Below are 6,466 nucleotides of genomic sequence, written 5' to 3' on the forward strand. Positions count from 1 at the left end.
CATCCACTTGACGCTGACTCATAGCAACCTTATAGGATGGTGTAGAACTGCCCAGGTGTGTTGCCAAGGCTGTAAATCTTTACAGGCACAGCAAGCCTCCTCTTTCTCCGGAGGGATGACTGGTGGTTTTGAAATGCTGACTTTCTATGAAGCAGCCCAACATGTAACCTTCTTTACTACTGGGGTGCCCTGCTTTAGATAAGCAAACCCTATATGCTCAGTTTCTACAATAATTTTTCATTTCAGTCTGCGTTCCCTCCTAAGAGTGAATTAGTCCAGTTTCATAGTATCTTCTTCTCCACTATTTTTTTAAGTTGGCTTTTATTTGCTGGCAGGCTTTGTCCCATAAAAAGGGCTGAGAACGGAAACTTGATCCTGTGTGCAGGCAGGACCGCTGACAATAACCCTTTCCACCTTGGAAGTTGACCCACTTGGTGCAGATAACTGCCCATACCACAGTTGCCCTTGTAAATGGCCGCCAGTGGTCTCCGAGGCTCAGACCCTGGTCTTGAGGGACCTGCACCGGGCCATCATCCTATTTAAAGTAGGGCAAAGAGACAACCGTTTGTCTTCTTCCTCCGAGCTTGCGATTCTCTCCCTGAAATAAATGACTTCATTCTGCAGCTGGCGTGACAGAGGTTACCTTTAAAGCTAAGTGCAATCCTTTACTCTTGCTACAGCATCTCCAGAAGTCTTTAACTGATTAGCAAAAATATTGTTTCGAGCCAGCCAAGAAGGTGGGAATGTGGTCAGAAGCAATGACTCAGGACGGGGCTGAGTGTCGAAGAGTCGAGGACCAAAAATTATAAATGATTAAAGCAAAAGCACTTGTATGTGTTTTTTCGCCTCAATTTAAAATGACATCATAAGAGGCTCAGCAAGGAGTGTTTGATGTCACCAGGCCCAGCAGCTGTGACACAGAAATCAAGCCTGGGTCCTCTTCTCTTGGCCAACCCGTGTCTATTCTGACTTCTCATGCCATCTGGCCCTACATGCCGTCAGCTCCGCCCTGTGCCTCCAATCCAGATTCTTTGTTCTTGAACCGAGACCTATAAACTGTCCACTTGGCGTCTGCTCCAATGTATCTCACAAAAACCTTACACTTAACATGCCTTTAACGTTTCATTTTTTTCAGCTTCCCCACAAGCATTCCTGTGACTAGGATGGCCATCAACCCAATAAAGAAAACAACAAAACCAATATGTATCCGACTCTCGCTTTTCTCAGCTTCCCCAAATTCCCTAGTGAAACCTTCACACAGCATGAGCAATTTTATCTCTTTATCGTCTTTCTTTCTCCTCCCGCCCAAGGGCTCTACTCATCCTGTCTGGCCTGAACAATCTTAATAGCCTTTAAACTGGTCTCCCCACCATTACCCCTAGTGTTAGTCTCGGTACTTTAGAGAAACAAATCCACAGAAACTCCTGTATAAGAGAGAGTTTTATATAAAGGGTAAGTGCACCTCAAGAAAACATCCCAACCCAGTGTTGCCCAAGCCCACAAGTCCAACATTAATCCATATGTCCTACATCAATTCACAAAGTCCTCCTCCATCTCACAAAACACACGCAATGATGCGGACTGCAGGAGGAAAGCCAAGTCAGTGAACATGGAAACATCTCAGCACTGGCAGGGGTCTCCACACAGGTGCTCCAGCACCCAGGGCTGCATCGGGGCAAGTCCATGTGGCTTCTCCTCAGGGATGTCTTGGAGGAAGTGAGTCTTGCCAGCTAAAGCGGAGAACTGGCTAAGGCTGCTGCACCCTGGTCCAACCATCAGAAAGCAAGAGATCCGAGAACTTGAAAGGCGAGGCTCACGGAGCCATTTATCCCTCTGTCCTTCAGTTAATCCCACCTGTGTTTATCGGCCAGGTTGGCACAATTGACTAACTACCTCACCCCTCTAACATGCTGACTAGGTCCACCTAGTCAAAAAGAGCATTCTGCCTATTATTTAACCCTTTAATGGTACATAACCCAAACCAAATTCACCACCACTGAGTCCACTCTGAATCACAGCTACTGTATAAGACAAGATAGAATTGCTCCTGTGGGTTTCACTCTTTATAGGAGTGGAAAGCCTGATCTTTCTCCTGAGGAGCAGCTGGTGGTTTCGAACTGCTGACCTTGCAAAAAGCAACCCAACAGGTAACCACCAAAGGCCAAGGCTCCCTAATGGTACATGTGGCTGTATAATTCGCCCCTCCTGATCTATGTCGGTATTAGTTTGCAGGAGCTGATGCCAGGGGCTTGCTTAAGTGGAGAGTGAATGTTTTAAGAAGGACGAGGGCAATGAATGTACAAATGTGCTTTCCACAATTGATGTATGCATGGATTGTGATAGGAGTGGTATGAGCCCCTAATAAAATGATTAAAAAATAAATAAAATAATGCTTTTCAAGTCTTAAGCATTTTAGATATATTCTGAAATTCCAGTTGAGCCCAAACTGTATTACATGTCCATTTTTCTTTCCACGCACGAATCTGGGAATTTAAAATACAGATGACGAAACCATTGCCCCCTTCTACGGCTGCCAAAGGACAAAACATGCACGCTGTTTGTCTGTCTCTTGTAAAGATGTTGGCAAGGGTCCTTTTCACTCTTTCATACCATGTCCTCTTCAAAAGAGTCACAGGAGAAATATTCCACATGTTTCAAAATCCAAAAACGTATTTCATACAGAGTGTGGCTTTTATTTGATTCAGCTAGTTCCCTCTTTGCTTTACGCCTCCAAAATCCAAGGCCAAGTTTTCTGCTATTCAAAGGTCATAAAGTAAACTTGAAAATGTAAGCTTTGAATAATAGGTCTGCCTAGCAACTAAGGTAACACCTTGCAAATAAGGTAAGCCTATTCAAAGGTAAGAAGGTCAATTTATTCTTATGTGCTCATGCTGTTATTCTAATTAGGTTTTCATTTTACTTTTCTATCCTTAGTTTCCTGTTCACCAGAGTTTCCTTAAAAATTCCCTTTTCACTTCTGTATTTTTTGTAAAATGTAGCCACCTGAAGAGGGCATAAATAACTTTCTATTATCTTTTCTAAAATATGGAAGCTGAGTTCGCTGCTATATCTTAAAGAAGGCTGACAATATTGCTCAGGTCGTTTAAATGATTTAAAGCTGATTGATAAAATATTATCTCATTTTTCAGACCGTCCTTTTTACCAGCTAAGTACTTACCAGCTGAGATGGCCAACCTAGGGTGGATTAAGATTGTGTTGATCTAGTGTTTGTATTAGATAGGTTTCTGACTCAGGTATTACCATAACATTTCAGAACATTTTGCTTAAAAGTTGGTATATTTATTTATCTATGAGTCAGGAGCCTTGTTGACCAGGTGGGATAAATGTTGGGCTTCTCCCCCAAAAGTCAGCGGTTTGAACCCACCAGTTCTCCTACTGAAGACAGGTGAGGCGATCTGGCTCCGTGAACATTCACCGCCTTGGAAACCCTGTGGAACCGTTCCTTTCAACCCCACTGAAGGTCGACGCTAGCCAGAACCAACTCGTTGGCAGTGGTTTGGGTTTGGGGTGGATGCTGGTCATATTTATCCTCCCTTCCAGAGCAATGCAACGTGGGAGTGACTGATGGGTGTATTCATTATTTATCTGGGTGTTTCATATGCCATGGCAAGTGACGTCAAGGTTCAAATATGTGTAGTCTACAGAATGAATAAAGAAAACGAGAGAAGCATCCATGCCTCTGAATTGTGGTGCTGGAGAAGAGTATTGAAAGTGCCGTGAAGTGCTAGAAAGACAAACCAAACTTTTTTGGAAGAAGTATGCTCAGAGGGCTCCTTAGAGGCAAGGATGGTCAGACCTTGCCTTACATACTTCAGGCGTGTTGCCAGGAGAGACCAGTCCATGGAGTAGGACGCCCTGCTGGGTAAAGCAGAGGGACACTGAAGGAGGAGAAGGTCCTTAAAGAGGCGGACCGACACAGCAGCTGCGACAATGGGTTCACGAACAGGCACAATTGTGAGTGGTACAGGACCAGACAGTGCTTCATCTGTGGTGGATAGGGTCTCTATGGATTGGAACTGACTCAATGGCGCCTTACAACAGCAAAGAATGCCAACCCAGTACCCGGGAGACACAGGTTCTCATCCCACTTACACTGATGGTGGTGAGGCCCTGAACATCTCTGCGGTCTTATTTCTTCACCTCTGAAGAACAAGCCCTCTCCCATTGTGCAGATCAACTGGCGTCATCTATATAAACACTCTCTGAGAATGATGGAGGGTTCTACGGTCCTAGGGTCCAATGAAAGGACGGCATTGAGTCAGAACACATGCCATTTTCATCTCTACGTAACAACATTCTTGATACGAAACTTCTGACTCCTGTTTAGTAGCGCGAGACAGAGGCAACGTAAATGTACATCCACACAGAGGCTTGCAAGTTTAAAAAAAGGTGCAGTGCCTTATCATTTTTGTCATAGAAGTAAGGAAGTGAGATGGTTTCCTAGAGAACCTCAAGACCGAATAGCCAACTTCCACTTTGGAAGGCTCTGCCTATCATTGGTTGTTGCACACAGCAGGGTGTTTCCCCCACCCTGTACTTCCTTCCTTCTCTCTCCATATATGTATATACATACACACACACACATATATACTTCCACATGTAGTTCACATTTTCTTTTCCTTGAAAAGTTGCTTTTGACCTGAGTAGTGAGTTGCTTTTGCCCGGTGTTAATTTTCTTTTTAATATGTAAGTTTTAAAAACATTATTTCTTTCCTTTCATGTTTTAGGGCTGCGTGCGATTGGAGTATCCGAATTCCACCCTTGAGTACTTCCTGGAATGTGCACTCGTGTGGATCCCACGACCAGCACCCCAGCAAGCATCAGGCTTGCTCTCTCCAGGATGAGAGTCAGCTTTTGACCTTGGTCTCATCCTCTGAAGGACACTGGAAGGACAAAAGGGCATAATATGCCTAAATCAAGACAAAGCTACTTGGAACCCAAGTTCATATATGAAGCCTAATACATTACACAGAGAAATCAGTCCATTTCAGCCACAGTCTACAAGCTCCTTAAGCGTGCATATTCCTCCTGGGCAGCATGTGCTGCCAGGTAATAAACCAAACTCAACCCTTGCCATTGATTGAGGTGTATGGCATTCATACAGGACAGAATAAAACCGTCCTGCAAGGTTTCTCAGGCTGGAATCTTTATGGAAGCAGACCTCTTGGTAAATTCAAACTGCTGATCTATTGGCCACCAGAACTACTCTAGACAGAAAATGATAAAAAAGAACATAAGTGCATAAATCATAGTTTATAAGGGTTCATCTAAATGCATTGCTACTAGGACTCCAGTTTTATACATGCATGCGTTTCTTCCAAAGAAAAGCTGTTTTCCAATTGAAAAGGCCTTTTCCATCAGTGGGCGGCTCTGGATAAGTTCTTGCCTTGATACTTGACTCAGTTTCCTCAGAATGTCTTCAATACAGAGATGCAAGATGAACAGTGGCTTCCCAAGGGATCTGCTAGGCCCGTGAAACCCAGGTAGAGAGGTCGATTCAGAGGATGTGGTAGCTGTTTTTGGATTCCCACAGGGGTCATCTTCACAGATTTTTATTAGGAAAAGAGAAGATGACCATAGTGAACGGTGAAGAAGATGCTTTAAGACGTTTGAAAACTGCAGTCATCAGGAAAAGGTCAGGAAAGTACTGAGAGGATCTTTTCATTTCATTTTGATGAAATCGATGAATCAACAAATTGAGTATTCACTCGGTCCTCAAGATAAATAAAGATGAATCCAGACACAACCTAGCAAAACTGGAACGATGAGGAGAACAAACATGAAGGGACCCAGAGGGGTGAGGGTTCGATCAACTAGACAGTCCTGGGTAAGGGTATGGGTAAGTGCAGGTTGAGGACACCTGGTGGGTGTCACCAGTCTTCAGGGGTAAGAGTTTGGGACTATGGGAACAGCCTCTCTCCCCTTCACTGACTGCTTGCTAGGACTCGGTCTGCCTCCAGGGGTGGCCACATGTGGGTGCTTACCTTGTTTCTACTGACCTTGGGTCCATGAGACTCTGCACCCACTGGCCTGTGAACTTCCTGTATCACACTTCATCTTTCTGCTCCATCAACCTGCAGCTCCACTGTCTGAAATGGCTGTAGCTAGCATCAGACTTAGGCAGACTTAGGGGTTTGAATTGGACTGGGCTGGGATGCCTTCTCAATATCAAATTATTTCGTGATATAACGGCCCTTCTTATACATATATGGGTGTCACTAATTTTTCTTATCTAGACAACCCAGGCTAACACAAGAGGGAATGATAAAAATGTATGAAGGGCTTCAAAAAGTACCTGGATCACATTTGGGGCTTTTGGCTAAGATAAAGGGTAAAAAGTTCCTTGAAGAATCCCATTATCTCTTAATTCCACTTGTCCATGAACATTTTGAAACTTCCTCATAAATAATGGTGAGGGGAATCCAAAACGTCATGTAAAATACAT

The sequence above is a fragment of the Echinops telfairi genome, unplaced genomic scaffold, assembly GCF_000313985.2.
Source record: "Echinops telfairi isolate 266 unplaced genomic scaffold, ASM31398v2 ScPeMD7_5868;HRSCAF=6743_0, whole genome shotgun sequence".
NCBI classification, from domain to species: Eukaryota; Metazoa; Chordata; class Mammalia; order Afrosoricida; family Tenrecidae; genus Echinops; species Echinops telfairi.